This window comes from Macaca thibetana, chromosome 11, assembly GCF_024542745.1.
Source record: "Macaca thibetana thibetana isolate TM-01 chromosome 11, ASM2454274v1, whole genome shotgun sequence".
Classification (NCBI taxonomy): domain Eukaryota; kingdom Metazoa; phylum Chordata; class Mammalia; order Primates; family Cercopithecidae; genus Macaca; species Macaca thibetana.
The window spans coordinates 43223842-43240356 of record NC_065588.1 but is presented as its reverse complement, the minus strand read 5'-3'; the positions used below and the strand labels follow the sequence as shown (position 1 = coordinate 43240356).

The 16515-nt window shown below is 38.2% G+C and overlaps 1 protein-coding gene across 1 annotated transcript in view; it reads right to left on the bottom strand.

The window, feature by feature from the left end:
• Positions 1-16515, bottom strand: part of SLC48A1 (solute carrier family 48 member 1) — a 1155028-nt gene that overhangs the window by 822800 nt on the left and 315713 nt on the right. The window lies entirely within an intron of this gene.

Genomic DNA, 16515 nt, shown 5'->3' with positions numbered 1-16515 from the left:
CTGGCTATCCCAGCACCATTTATCAACTAGGGAGTCCTTTCCCCATTACTTGTTTTTGTCAACTTTGTTGAAGGTCAGATGGCTGTAGGGGTGCAGCTTTATTTCTGAGTTCTATATTCTATTCCATTGGTCTGTTTGTCTGGTCTTGTACCAATGCCAGAATATTTTGGTTACTGTGGCCTTGTATAGTTTGAAGCTGGGTAATGTGATGCCTCTGGCTTTGTTCTTTTAGCTTAGGCTTTGGGCTCTTTCTGGTTTCATATGAATTTTAGAATAATCTTTTCTAGTTCTGCAAAAAATGACATTGGTAGCTTGATAGGAATAATGTTGAATCTGTAGATTGCTTTCGGGGGTTTGACAATTTAACAATATTGATTCTTCCTATCCATGAACACGGGATGTTTTTCCATTTGTTTGTGTCATCGGCTATTTCTTTCAGTAGTGCTTGGTAGTTCTCTTTGTAGAGAATTTTACCTCCTTGGTTTGATGTATTTCTAGGTAATAAAATTACACAAACATTTTATTTTTCTTTTGTATTGTAGTTTTTTGCAGCTATTGTAAATGTGATTACATTCTTCATTTGGCTCTCAGCTGAAACATTATTGGTGTATAGAAATGCTACTGATTTTTATACATGATTTTGTATCCTAAAACTTTACTGAAGTCCCTTATCAGTTCCAGGAGCCTTTTGGCAGAGTCTTTAGGATTTTCTTGTTATAGAATCATATCATCAGTAAAAAGAGATCGTTGGATTTATTTTCCTATTTGGATGTCTTTTTTTTTTTTTTTTTTTTTTTTTTTTGTCTTGCCTGAGTGCTCTGGCAAGGCCTTCTACTACTATGTTAAATAGGAGTGGTAAGAGTAGACATCCTTGCCTTGTTCCAATTGTCAAGGGAATGCTTCCAGCTTTTGCCTACTCAGCATGTAGGCTGTAGGTTTGTCATAGATGGCTCTTATTATTTTGAGTTATGTTCCTTCAATGCCTAGTCTTGAGGGTGTTTTAATATGAAGGGATATTGGATTTTATCAAAAGCTTTTCCCATGTCTATTGAGAAGATCATATATTTTTCAAAAAATTCTGTTTATGTGGTGAATCACATTGATTTATGTATATTGAACCAACCTAGCCTCCCAGGAATGAAGCCTACTTGATCATTGTGAATTAACTTTTTGATGTGCTGTTGAATTTGGTTTGCTAGTATTTTGTTGAGGATTTTTGTGTTTATGTTTATCAGGAATATTGGCTTGTAGTTTTCTTTTTTCAATATTTCTTTACCAGGTTTTAGTATCAGGGTGATGCTGGCTTCATTGAGTGAGTTGGGGAGGAGTCCCTTCCCCTTGATTTATTTGAACAGTTATAGTAGTATTGGTACCAGTTTTTCTCTGTATATCTGGAAAAATTCAGCGGTGAATCCATCTGGTCTGGAGGTTTATATTGGTTGGTAGGTTTATTTTTTAATAATAGATTCAAGTTTAGAACTTAATATTGGTTTGTTCAGGGTTTTACTTTCTTTCTAAATCAATCTTGGAAGATTATGTGTTTCTAGGAATTTATCCTATAAACATAAATTTTCTTTTTTCCCCATACTTATTGAATCTTTATTTTGGCCTATTTGGCATGAAAAATACAATAGTGAATAAACAATAGTTTCTGGGCTAATGGAACATTCTTTAAGAAATATATAATAATCAAAAAATTAAGATGAATGAATGTTATAAAAAACAAAGTATATGTGACCCTAAATGATAAGACACAGGGATATCTTCTAGACTAGAAGGGGTTCTTTTTTACTGATACATAATAATTGTACATATTTGTGGTATACATGTGATATTTTGATACTGTATTCTCACATGCTATATGAGTTATTATTTATTTCTAGAAATTATAAAATGGATCATATTTTTATTTTATTTATTTATTTTTATTATACTTTAATTTCTGGGATACATGTGCAGAATGTGCTGGTTTGTTACATAGGTATACATGTGCCACGGTGGTTTGCTGCACCCATCAACCCATCATCTAGGTTTTAGGCCCTGCATGCGTTAGGTATTTGTCCTAATGCTATCCTTCCCCTTGTCCCCCACACCCTGATAGGCCCTGGTGTGTGATGTTCCCCTCCCTCTGTCCATGTGTTCTCATTGTTAAACTCCCATTTATGAGTGAGAACATGTGGTGTTTGGTTTTCTGTTTCTGTGTTAGTTTGCTGAGAATGATGGTTTCCAGCTTCATCCATGTCCCTGCAAAGGACATGAACTCATCTTTTTTTATGGCTGCATAGTATTCCATGGTGTGTATGTGCCACATTTTCTTTATCCAGTCTATCATTGATGGGGATTTGGCTTGGTTCCAAGTGTTTGCTATTGTGAATAGTGCTGCAATAAACATACGTGTGCATGTGTCTTTATAGTAGAATGATTTATAATCCTTTGGGTATATACCCAGTAGTGGGATGACTGGGTCAAATGATATTTCTGGTTCTAGATCCTTGGGGAATTGCCACACTGTCTTCCACAATGGTTAAACTAATTCACACTCCCACCAACAGTGTAAAAGCGTTCCTATTTCTCCACAGCCTCGCTAGCATCTGTTGATTCCTGATTTTTTAATGATTGCCTTTCTAACTGGCGTGAGATGGTGTCTCATTGTGGTTTTGATTTACATTTCTCTAATGACCAGTGATGATGAGCTTTTTTTTCATTTGTTTGTTGGACACGTAAATGTCTTCTTTTGAGAAGTGTCTGTTCATATCCTTTGTCCACTTTTTGATGGGGTCGTTTGTTTTTTTCTTTGTTTAAGTTCCTTGTAGATTCTGGATATTAGATCTTTGCCAGGTGGATAGATTGCAAAATTTTTCTACCATTCTGTAGGTCGCCTGTTCACTCTGATGATAGCTTCTTTTGCTGTGTAGAAGAAGGTCTTTGGTTTAATTAGATCCCATTTGTCAATTTTGGCTTTTGTTGCAATTGCTTTTGTTGTTTTAGTCATGAAGTCTTTGACCATGCCTAAGTCTTAAATCGTATTGTCTAGGTTTTCTTCTAGGGTTTTTATGGTCTTAGATCTTACATTTAAGTGTTTAATCCATCTTGAGTTAATTTTTGTATAAGGTGTAAGGAAGGAGTCCTGTTTCAGTTTTCTGCATATGGCTAGCCAGTTTTCCTAGCTCCATTTATTAAATATGGAATCCTTTCCGCATTGCTTGTTTTTGTCAGGTTTGTCAAAGATCAGATGGTTGTAGATGTGTGGTGTTATTTCTGAGGCCTCTGTTCTGTCCTGTAAGTATTTTATTCTCTTTGTAGCAATTGTGAATCGGACTTCACTCATGATGTGGCTCTCTGTCTATTATTGGTGTAGATAAATGCTTGTGATTTTTGCACATTGATTTTGTATCCTGAGACTTTGCTGAAGCTGCTTATCAGCTTAAGGAGTTTATGGACTGAGACGATGGGGTTTTCTAAATATACCATCATGTCATCTGCAAACAGAGACAATTTGACTTCCTCTCTTCCTATTTGACTACCCTCTATATGTTTATCTTGCCTGATTGCCCTGGCCAGAACTTCCAATACTATATATAGAAACATAAATCTTCTACAATAAAATGTGTGCATAGTTGTGTTCATAATAGTCTCTGGAAGTCTTTTGTATTTCTGTGGGATCAGTTGTAATGCCATCTTTGTCATTTCTAATTGTACTTGGATCACCTTTTTTTTTTTTCTTTTTTCATCTAAATAGCGGTATATTGATTTTATTTATTCTTTCAAAGAACCATCTTTTAGTTTTGTTGATTATTTGGGCTTTTGTGTCTCAGTTTTATGCAGTTCTAATCTGTTTTTAGTTATTTCTTTTCTTCTGCTTGCTTTGGAGTCAGTTTGTTCTTGTTTTTCTAGTTCTTCTAGGTGAGATGTTAGAGTGTTAATTTGAGATTGTTCTAACTTTTTGAGGAAGGCATTTAGTGCTATAAACTTTGCTCTTAACACTGCTTTTGGTATATTCCAGAGATTGTGGTATGTTGTGTCTTTGTTTTAATTCATTTCAAAGAATGTTTTTTATTTCCACCTTTTTTTTTTTTTTTTTTTTTTTTTTTGTTTACCAAAAGTCTTTCGGGAGCAAGTTGTTTAATTTCCATGTAATTGTGTGGCTTTGAGGGAGCTTCATGGTATTGATTTCGATTTTCATTTCACTGTGGTTCATGAATATGATTGGTATGATTTCAATTTTTAAAAAATTTATTGAGACTTGTTTTATCTCTGAGGATGTGGTTGATCCTGCAGTATGTTCTGTGTGCAGACAAAAAGAGTGGATATTCTGTGGTTGATGGGTGAAATATTCTGTCGATGTCTCTTAGGTCCAGTTGGTCAATTGAACTGCAGAATTTCTATTAGTTTTCTGCCTCATGATCTGTCTAATGCTGGCAATGGTGTGTTGAAGCCCTCTAGTATTGTTTTATGGCTGTCTGTCTTTTCATAGGTCTAAAAGTACTTGTTTTATGAATTTGAGTGCTCCAGTGTTGGGTGTATATGTGTTTAGGATCACTGAGTCATCTTGTTGAATTGAAGCCCTTATTATTATGTAATGCCCTTCTTTGCTCTTTTTTTTTTTTTTTTAAACTATTGTTGGTTTAAAGTCTGTTTTATCTAGGATTGGTCTTGCTCTTTTTTGTGTTCTATTTGCACAGTAGATCTTTCTCCAACACTTTACTTTGAGCCTGTGAATGCTATTACATGTGAGATGGACCTCTTGGAAACAGCAGATGGATTTTTTTTTCAAATTGCCACTCTGTACCTTTTAAGTGAGGGCATTTAGACCATTTACAGTCAAGGTTAATATTGATATGTGCAGTTTTGATCCTATCATGAAGTTGTTAGCTGGTTCCTTGGTAGTTTTTATTGCATGGTTGTTTTTTAGGGTTTGTAGGGTATTTTAAGTGTGTTTTTGTGGTAGCAGATATTACTGTTTTGTTTCCATGTTTAGAACTCTTTTAAAGATCTCTTGTAAAGCTGATCTAGTGTCAATAAATTCCCTTAGCTCTTGCTTCTCTGGAAAATATTTTATTTCTCCTTCACTTATGAAATTTGGTTTGGCAGGATATGAAATTTTTGGTTGAAATTTCTTTTCTTTAAGAATGATTAAAAAAAAATGGGCTCCCAATCACCCCTGGCTTGTGAGGTTTCTGTTGAGACATCCGCTGTTAGTCCCTTTGTATGTGATCTGACCTCTTTCTCTAGCTGCCTTTAAGATTTTTTCTTTGGTGTTGACCTTGGACATTCTGGTTACAATACAGCGTGGTGATGTTCATTTTGTATAGTATCTCACAAGTGTTCTGCAGATTTCTTATATCTGGATATTTACTTCTCTAGCAAGACTAGGAAAAGATATTGAATTATTCCCTCAAATATATTTTCCAAGTTGTTTTCTTTTTTCTCTGTTTTTTTTTTTTTTTTTTTTTTTTTACCCTCCCAGGAATGGTGATATGTTTAGTTACTTTAAATTATCTCATATTTCTCAAAGACTGTTCATTTTCAAAAATTATTTTTCTTTATTTTTTTCTGACTGAGTTATTTCAAAAGACTAGCCTTTAAGCTCTGAAATTCTTCTGCTTGGTTCAGTCCATTGAGAAATCATTCAGTTGTATTTTGAAATTCCTTAAGTGAGTTTTTCAATTCCAGAAGTTATGACTAATTTCTTTTTAAGATGTTTATCTCTTCCTGCATTTCCCGGATTGCTTTAGGAGTTTCTTTGTGTTGATTTTCAACCTTAGCTCCCATCTCCTTGAGCTTCTTTGCACTTCATGCTTTGAATTCTTCCTCTATCATTTCTTAGTTTCCATATTCATTAGGGATAATTGCTGGAGAGGTTAGTGTGACCTTTTAGGGGTGTTATTACATTCAGATTTTTCATTGTGCTAGAATTCTTGCACTAGTTCCTTCTCATCTGGAGATGCTGCACTTATAATTTTTGTAACTATTTTCCTCCAGGTAAGATTTTTTCTTTTTCTTTCTTTCCCTATGATATTATTGTTTCTTTCTTCTTTCCCTTTCCCTGACTCCCTAGGGTGTGACTGGAGAGAGTGCTGGGTAGGGTCTTTTGATTTTGCTTTTATATCCCTATGCACTTTCGTTGGCAGATTTTATACTGGGCTGTGCAGTTCAACCCACAAGCCAGTAGATGGTGCTTTTTGTAAGCAATGCCTATGGCCAATCCATCTGGGTATATATCTGATCTTTGTTTACAGAGAAGCTCTCTGTTGCCTCAGGCAATGGGCTGATTCTTAGAGTGAACAGTGGTCCAAGTTCCCTTAACCCTGTGGGGTTGGGGGCAAGATGTGTAGGGCTGGACCTGGCAGGTCCATTTACAAGTCCCTTGATGGCAGGCACAAGTACCAGTGTCAATGGGGAATCCAGTGGGCAGCCACCAAGTGCCCAGAAGTGTGTCTAGGCATGAAGCTAAGAAATCTTCTTGGCTCCATGGTCTCTACGTGGGGATGGGGGTGGACTAAAGTCCTAATCCAGAAGACTGGGTGCTCTTGATGCCTAGAGATCTGTCTGGGCTTGAAACAAAGAAGACCCCTATGCACCCAGATCATTGCACAGGAAGGGTGGAGTGGCTCAGCCTGCCAGTCTAGGCAAGCAGATGCTTTGGATGCCTGGAGGTCTGCCTGGGTGTAGAGTTGAGATGGCCCAGTTGCACCATGGTCTATGCACAGGAAGAGTGCGGTGGGTGAAGCTGCTGTTCCAGGTGATTGGGTGCTCCAAATGCCAGGAGATCTGCCTGGGTGTGAAGTGGATCTCCCCCTCTCCCCATTCTCCCATACCCCACACAGGATCCCTGCACAGGAAGGGTGGGGTGACTGAGGCTGCTAGTCCATGCAAGCAGTTGCTCCACATATTTGGAGATCTGCCTACACCTACATGTGGAGCGGAGAGGGCTCCACTGCAGCACAATGTATGCACAGGAAGGCTGGAGGGGTTCAGGTGGCTGATCCAGGTGAAAGGGTGGTCTGAATACCTGGAGATTTGCCTAGGTGTGGATCAGAGGGGACTCCACTGTACCGTAATCTCAGGAGAGCAAGCTGGGGCTCCCAACAATAGCACATGGAGACTGGTTCCAGGTCATGTGCTGGTTGTAGCTGCAAGTCTTATTGTCCAGGAGAACCTGCAGCTGTAGCAGCTCTCCTGCCCCAGGCCTGTGACAGTGGAGAGCACAGTTCTAATGCCTACTGCTGAGGTGATTCTCAGTTCTGGCTGTGGAGGTCCCTACCCCATTTCAGAGTAGGCACTCCAATCTCTGGCCTGAGACCAGAATACCTGTGAGGCCATCCTGCCAGATTGCCAAATAATGGCTGACATTGTACGCACAAGGATAAGAAATGGCATCCTGCTCTTGTTCCCAGGTCTGGCAAAATGGCTTCAGGTTTTCCCAGTGTCTTTTCCTCACAGCATCTCCATCTTCATCCTGAGTTAGCACCAGGGCTTGGGAGAAACAAAGTGCTCTCCTTTGGCCTTGCTTACTCAAATCCCCATTGGAAAGGTGAGTCACAGAGGGAGGCCGTCTGCCTCTTTTGTGTGGTGGGGTTTCACTCACTTTTATTAGCCAGACACCATCATAGGGGCTCTTTGCCCACATGCGCTTTCCCAGGATCTAGAGTTTCCTTTACAATTCTGGTGGATTCTCATTTTCCTTCTTGAATTAAAGGTCACAGAGTTAATCTTTATGCCTGAGGCAGGCTAAAAGCCTCTAATTTGCTGTATAGGAAAAAAATATCCCTGCCTTTTAATTGGGACGTTTATACCATTTAAATTTAATGTGGTAGTTGACGTGGTTGTGTGTAAATCCGCCATCTTGCTTTTATCATTTGTACCATGTGTTCTTTTTTCTCTTTTCTCTCCCTTTTTCTGTCTTATTTTGAAATAATTTTTAAATTAATGGTCCCATTTTATCTAATTTGTTAGCTCATTAGCTATATATCCTTACTTTGTTTTCAGTAGTTGCCTTAGGCTTTATAATATACAACTCCAACTTATCACAATCTACCTGAAAGTGATGTTATACCACTTCAGGTAAAGTATAAGAACAATACAACTGTGTACTTCAATTTCTCCCCTCTCTTTTTTTTTCTGTTGTTGTTTCTGCACGTTTTATTTCTCTGTATTTTATAAACCCAACAATATGTTGTTATTATTTTCTTCAATCACTTATCTTTCAAATAAATGTAATTAATAAGAAAAATATTGTTATTATACAAATATTTATTATTGCTAGGACTCCTCATTCTTTCATATAGGTCCAGACTTCTGGTATAATTTTTCCTTCACCTGAAAAACCTTTTCTTTGACATTTCTTGTAGTGCAGATGTCTTGGTGATAAATTATTTCAGCTTTTGTATATATGAAAATGTGTTTTGCCTTCATTTTTGCAAGATAGTTTCACTGGATATAAAATTATGCCTAGTGGACAGGGCTTTTCTTTTACCCTCCAGAACTTTAAAGATATTGCTCCACTGTCTGCTCACTTGAGTCATTTCTGGCTAACAACTTGCTATCATCTTTATCTCGTATATAATGCCTCACCCTATTCCTCCTGTTTGCTTTAAAGTTTTTCCATTTATTGTTTTATCATTGTTTTTCTGAAAATTTTGTTATAATGTACCTTGGTGTAGTTTTCTTCATGTTTCTTGTGCTTATGATTTGTTGAATGTCTTACATATGTGTTTTTATAATTTCAGCAAATTTGGAAAAAATATGACATTATACCCTTAAATATTTCTTCCCTTCTCATACAAGGACTTCGGTCACACGTATATCAGGGCACTTGAGGTTGTCCCACACTTCACTGACACTTCTCTCCATACTACACACATCTGGGCTTCTCATATACTTTTGTGTAACTTGTTACATTTATTTGTTTAATGTCAGGATAGACAGTCAGCTTTGTGAAGCACAAATGATGTATGCCCTACTCACATCTTTAACTTTAGCTCTAGTTCTGTGTGCTCACATAAAACAACAATAAATGGGCTAATTTGCATATAAATTTTGGTGGCTTCACTGTTGTCTTATTTAACAATCAATTCTCATTTATTAAAAATATTAGCTTTTCTGAAATCCATGATTTATGTTAAATGGATGTTGTACATGGATGTTGTATCGTGGATGTCGTAGATAAATAGACACAAGTGGTTCCCATAGTGCTTGGCAGTGGTGTTTTAGAGGGAAATTTTCTGTGCATTGTTCAATTACAATGGAAATAGTAAATACATGATTTCATCACAAATGTTTCTTTTATTGGCACAGTTTTAACACTTCCAATCAATGTAATTAGATTAAGTCACAAGTTGATGGAATAAACATTTCCTTAGATTACTTTAGATTATTAGCATTCCAGGAAAACTATGTATTAATAATTCTAATGAGTATTCTTGCATTTACATCTTATTTTTTTTCAGATTTTATTATTTTAGCAAGGCTTTTGCTGATTGGGTTATTTCTAATCATGAAGTAACATGCGATTTTATTTAAAATAAAATAATGCAACATTTGCTGAAGCAGAATTTTATTTTATTTTAAAAAATGTAGGCAGTTTTGGCTTTTTGTAGGCATCTGAGTTAAGATGACTGGAAGACAGGAAAATGGGTAGATAACTAGTCAATACCAAAAGTGTGATAAAGAAAAGTGTACAGGCCAGGTGTACTCCTAGCACTTTGGGAAGCCGAGGCTGGAAGATGGCTTGAGCCCAGGAGTTTGAGACCAGCCTGAGCAACAGAGAAAGACTTTCTCTCTCCAAAAGTAAAAATAAATTAGCTGGGCATGGTGGTATGCACCTGTGGTCCCAACTGCTGATGTGGGGAGGATCACTTTTGGCTCAGGAGTCAGACTGAAGTAGGGTGTGATCTCACCACTGCACTCCAGTCTGGGTGACAGAGCAAGATCCTACCTCAAAAAAAAAAAAATAAAAATAAAAATAAAAGAAAGAAAAAGGTAAAGTAATATAAAATCTGATTTTTTTTGGTCTTTGCATGTGTTTTAGAAGAATATATTTTAATTTTTAAAATAGTTAATTATTGAATCTGAATATTAATTCTTCTGCATAAATATTTATAATTAATATTTCAGTCATAACAGAGAGGAAATGAAAATGAGATTACATCTAGCAATGTGCTTTTCCCTTTATAAGACTGGAACTGTCAACTTTTCTTTTTAAGGGCTAAGAGAAAAATTTCTGTGGTACTTCAGTGTCAGCAACACCATATTCCTTTCTCTTCTAGCCATTCATTCTTCCCTGAGTATCTCACAGGTCCCCAGGACTTAGCCCTTCTTCCAGGATCCATATTTCCTTTAATACCAATTTAACTTAATTCAGGTTCCTACTTGAACAATTGTTTTTAGTCCAGGTTATCTGGTTTCTCTTCTCAAGTATTTTTTAAATATTTAAATATATCAATTATGTCCTTCCCTTCTTCCTTCCTTCCTCCCGCCCTCCTTTGCTCCTTCCTTTCTTCCCTCCCTTCTTCCTTCCTTCCTTCCTTCCTTCCTTCCTTCCTTCCTTCCTTCCTTCCTTCCTTCCTTCCTTTCTTCCTTCTTCCCTTCCTTCCCTCCTCCCTCCCTTCTTCCTCCCTCCCTCTCTCCCTCCCTTCCATCGTTTCTTCCTCCTTCCCTCCTTCCTCTTTCCTCCCTCCTTCTCTCCCTCCCTCCCTTCCTTCCTCCTTCCCTCCCCTTTCCTTCCTTGCTTCCTTCTTTCCTCCTTCCCTCCCTCCCTTCCTCCCTCCCTCTCTTCCTCCCTCACTCTCTTCATTCCTTCCTTCCTCCCTCCCTCCTCCCTCCCTCCCTCCTTCCTCCCTCTCCTTCCTTCCTCCCTCCCTCTCTTTCCTTCCTCCCTCCCTCTTTCCTTCCTCTCTCCCTCTCCTTCCTTCCTTCCTCCCTCCCTTTCTCCATCCTTCCTTCTTTCTTCCTCCCTCCATCCTTCCCTTCTTTTTTCCTTCCTGCTTCCTTCCTTCCTCTCTCCCTCCCTCCCTCCTCTCTCCCTTCCTCCTTCCTCCCTCCCTTTCCTTCCTTCCTCCCTCCCTTTCTCCCTCCTTCCTTCCTTTCTTCCTCCCTCCATCCTTCCCTTCTTTCTTCCTTCCTGCTTCCTTCTTTACTTCCTCCCTCCCTTTCTCCCTCCTTCTTTCTTTCCTTTCTTCCTCCCTCCATCCTTCCCTTCTTCCTTCCTGCTTCTTTCCTTCCTTCCTCCCTCCCTACCTCTTTCCTTTCCTTCCCTTCCCTTTTCTTCTCTTTCTCTCTTTATTTCTTCCTTTCTTCTCCTCTCCTCTCCTCTCCTCTCTTCTCCTCTCCTCTCTTCTCTTCTCTTCTCTTCTCTTCTCTTCTCTTCTCTTCTCTTCTCTTCTCTTCTTTTTCTTTTTTCTCGCTGCATCTTGCTCTGTCACCCAACCTGGAGTACAGTAGCACAGTCTCGGCTCACTGCAACCTCCACGTCCCAGACTTGAGTGAACCTCCCACCTCAGCCTCCCAAGTAGCTGAGACTAGATATGTGAGCTACCGTGCCTAATTTTTGTATTTTTTGCAGAATCAGGTATTTGCCATGTTGCCCTGAGCTCAAGAAATTCACCCACCTTGGCCTCCTAAAGTGCTGGGATTACAGGTGTTTGCCACTGGATCGGGCCCTCACCAAATATTTCTGAGAGTTCTCAATTAATGCTTCTATTCCATGAATGTTTCCCTGCATTTGCCACTGTAGCCAGTCACCTGGCTCCAGACTCCTTCTCCACTCTCAGAGGCTGGCTTCTCCCCTACAATAGCACTGCACGTGTGTTTCCTGACATCTCTCTTTTTTTTTTTTTCTCCAAAGCATAGCTATGAAAGTCGGGGTTTTAAAGAAAACTTCATTGAAGGCTTGGAGATTACTGAATGGATTGTAATGTAGGCAAAATATATCTATCACTATTTTTAAGTCCACTATTTGTGCCATTCCCAGGGTCATTCCATGTTGACCTTCTTTCTCCTTGATCCTCAAATTGCTGCCATCTTGCATGGACCTTTGCTGGTGTCTCCTTACCTGAAATCTGGGTTCAGTTTCTCACAGACCTAGAGCCTCCTTTCACAGTCCTAGATATATTTCCTTTCCTGTTCCTGGATGATCCACTGCAGTAGGAACATCCATTCATTTAGGAGCACTCCCACTCTCCACTATAGCATATAGTCTGCCCACTCCTTCTTTCTCACCCGTTGCTTAGATAAGACACTCTCAACAGTTGACTATACAATTCCTTAAGTCTGGATTATTCAGGGTTAACTCTCTTGAGCAAAATCAAGCAGTCCAGGTACTTCTAAACCAATCCCAGTTTATTCTCTTTCCATAGTCTTTGTCCAGTGAACGACAAAGATCAGATCAGATCCCAGATTCTTCGTGTATACCCTAGTGGTATGTATAATGTCTCTCAGAAACCTTAGCCTATATGTCGCTTATATAAAAATTAGAAAAAGATGCCCTTTCTCTGGAAAGGTTAGCAACTCATGGATTGGTAAGCAGGGCGCTAGCTGATTTCTCTGCCCTTAGCCAGGTGCCCTGGAGCGGGGCCCAATGTGTATGCCACTTCATGGTGGTTCTGGTTTCCCAAAGGCTTAGTCCTGCAAAAAATTGCATGCCAAAGAACTTCACTAAAAAATGTGTTCAACATGTTGCTCTGAAACATCTGCATTAGTATCATTTTATTGGTTTGGGGCTTTCCATGAGACTTTCTCCCCAAACAACAAAGAGCCTTACAGATCTATGACTAAATTGGCTCACAGAGTGGTTCCTTCTAGAACAAAAAGAAGATCTGCCTCCAGGAAAATTCCAGCTCTTATCCTAGACACAGAAATTACTGATCACTCTGAAAGGATAGATCCCAATTCCAATGGGAACATTTTTTTAATTGGGAGAAACTCTCACAACCTTCTATAGGCTACACAAAATCTTTTTTTCCTCTGTCCTGGTTCTTGCTTTAGTCCTCAGCTATCAAGATTGGAGCTCATTCTGCTAGATAGAAAGACATAAACTAAAAGTCACACTTTAAGAAGTCTTGTGCTAATGCTTTAGTGTTTATATGTGTATACATCCTTATTTACCTGGTTTTTGTTTGTTTGTTTGTTTGTTTATAAAAGCACTTCTGGGGCGTTACATAACGGTAGAGGGATCAATGCAACAAGAAGAACTAACTACCCTAAATATATATGTACCCAATATAGGAGTACCCAGTTTCATAAAACAAGTTCTTAGAGACCTACAAAGAGACTTAGACTCCCACATAGTAGTAATGGGGAACTTTAACACCCCACTGTCAATATTAGACAGATCAATTAACAGATTGATTAGTTAATTAAGAAAAACTAACAAAGATATTCAGGACTCAAACTCAGTTCTGGACCAAGTGGTCCTAATAGACATCTACAGAACTCTCCACCCCAAATCAACAGAATATACGTTTTTCTCATTATCACATAGCACTTATTATAAAATTGACCACATAATTGGAAGTAAAACACTCCTCAGCAAATGGAAAAGAACAGAAATCATAACAAACAGTCTCTCAGACCACAGTGCAATCAAATTAGAACTCAGGATTAAGAAACTCACTCAAAACCACACAACTACATGGAAATTGAACAACTTGCTCCTGAATGACTACTGGGTAAATAACAAAATTAAGACAGAAATAAAAAAGTTTTCTGAAACTAATGAGAACAAAGAGACAATGTACCAGAATCTCTGGGACACAGCTAAACCAGTGTTAAGGGGGAAATTTATAGCACTAAATGCCCACATCAGAAAGCTGGAAAGAGCTGAAATTGACACATTAACATCACAATTAAAAGAACTAGAGAAGCAAGAACAAACAAATTCAAAAGCTAGCAGAATACAAGAAATAACTAAGATCAGAGCAGAACTGAAGGAGATAGAGAAACAAAAAACTCTTTTAAAAAAATCAATGAATGCAGGGGCTGGATTTTTGAAAAGATTAACAAAATAGACTGCTAGCTAGACTAATAAAGAAGAAAAGAGAGAAGAATCAAATATACCCAATAAAAAATGATAAAGGGGATATCACTACTGATCCCACAAAAATACAAACTACCATCAGAGAATATCAAAAGCACCTCTTTGCAAATAAACTAGAAAATCTAGAAGAAATAGAAAAATTCCTGGACACATACATCCTCTCAAGACTAAACCAGGAAGAAGTTGAATCCCTGAATAGACCAATAACAGGCTCTGAAATTGAGGCAGTAATTAATAGCCTACCACCACCACCACCACTACCACCACCACCACCAACAACAACAAAGCCCAGGACCAGATGGATTCACAGCCAAATTCTACCAGAGGTATAAAGAGGAGCTTGTGCCATTCCTTCTGAAACTATTCCACACAATAGAAAAAGAGGGATTCCTCCCTAACTCGTTTTATGAGGCCAACATCATCCTGATACCAAAACCTGGCAGAGACACAACAACAACAACAAAATTTCAGGCCAATATCCCTGATGAACATTGATATGAAAATCCTCAGTAAAATACCAGAAAACTGAATCCAGCAGCACATCAAAAAGCTTATCCACCACGATCAAGTTGGCATCATCCCTGGGATGCAAGGCTGATCCAACATATGCTAATCAATAAACGTGATGCATGACATAAAGAGAACCAATGACAAAAACCACATGATTATCTCAATAGATGCAGAAAAGGCCTTTGATAAAATTCAACCTCCCTTCATGCTAAAAACTCTCAATAAACTAAGTATTGGTGGAACATATCTCAAAATAATAAACGTTATTTATGACAAACCCACAGCCTATATCATACTGAATGGGCAAAAACTGGAAGCATTCCCTTTGAAAACCAGCACAAGACAAGGATGTCCTCTGTCACCACTCTTATTCAACATAATATTGGAAGTTCTCGTCAGTGCAATCAGGCAAGAGAAAGAAATAAAGGGTATTCAAATAGAAAGAGAGATAGTCAAATTGTCTCTGCTTGCAGATGACATTATTTTATATTTAGAAAACCACATCTTCTCGGCCCCCAAACACTTTAAACTGATGAGCAACTTCAGCAAACTCTCAGGATACAAAATCAATGTGTGAAAATCCCAAGCATTCCTATACACCAATAGTAGACAGGCAGAGAGCCAAATTTTGAGTGAACTAGCATCAAAATTGCTACAAAGAGAGTACGATACATAGGAATACAACTTACAAGGGACGTGAGTGATGTCTTCAAGGAGAACTACAAATCACTGCTCAAGGAAATAAGAGAGGGCACAAACAAATAGAAAAAAATTCCATGCTCTTGGATAGGAAGAATCAATATCGTGAAAATGGCCATACCGCTCAAAGTAATTTATAGATTCAATTCTATTCCCATTAAGCTACCATTGACTTTCTTTGCAAAATTAGAAAAAAACTACTTTAAATTTCATATGGAGCCAAAAAAGAGTCAATTTAGTCAAGACAATCCTAAGCAAAAATAACAAAGCTGGTGGCATCATGCTACCTGACTTCATACTATACTACAAGACTACAGTAACCAAAACAGCATGGTACTGGTGCCAAAACAGATATATGGAACAATGGAACAGAACAGAGCCCTCAGAAGTAACACTACACATCTACAACCATCCAATCTTCACTAAACCTGACAAAAACAAGCAGTGGGGAAAGTATTCCCTATTTAATAAATGGTGTTGGGAAAACTGGCTAGCCATATGCAGAAAACTGAAACTGGACCCCTTCCTTACACCTTATACAAAAATTAACTCAAGATGGATGAAAGAATTAATTGTAAAACCCAAAACCATAAAAGCCCTAGAAGAAAATCTAGCCAATACCATTTATGACATAGGCATGGGCAAAGACTTCATGACTAAAACACAAAAAGTAATTGCAACAAAAGCCAAAATTAACAAATGGGTCTAAATAAACTAAAGAGCTTCTGCACAGCAAGATAAACTATCATTAGAGTGAACAAACAACCTACAGAATGGGAGAAAATTTTTGCAATCTACCCAACTGATAAAGGTCTAATATCCAGACTCTACAAAGAACTTAAACAAATTTACAAGAAAACAAACAAACAAACATAAGAAATCCCATCAAAAATTGGGTGAAGGATATGAACAGGCACTTCTCAAAAGAAGACATTCATGCGGCCAACAAACAAATGAAAAAGAGCTCGTCATCACTGGTCATTAGAGATATGCAAATCAAAACCACAATGAGATACCATTTCGTGCCAGTTAGAATGGTGGTCATTAAAGAGTCAGGAAACAACAGATGCTGGTGAAGCTGTGGAGAAATAGGAACGCTTTTACACTGTTGGTGGGAGTGTAAATTAGTTCAACCCCATTGTGGAAGACAGTGTGCCAATTCCCCAAGGATCTAGAACCAGAAATACCATTTGACCCAGCAATCTCATTACCTGGTATATACCCAAAGGAATATAAATCATTCTACTATAAAGACACATGGACATGTATTT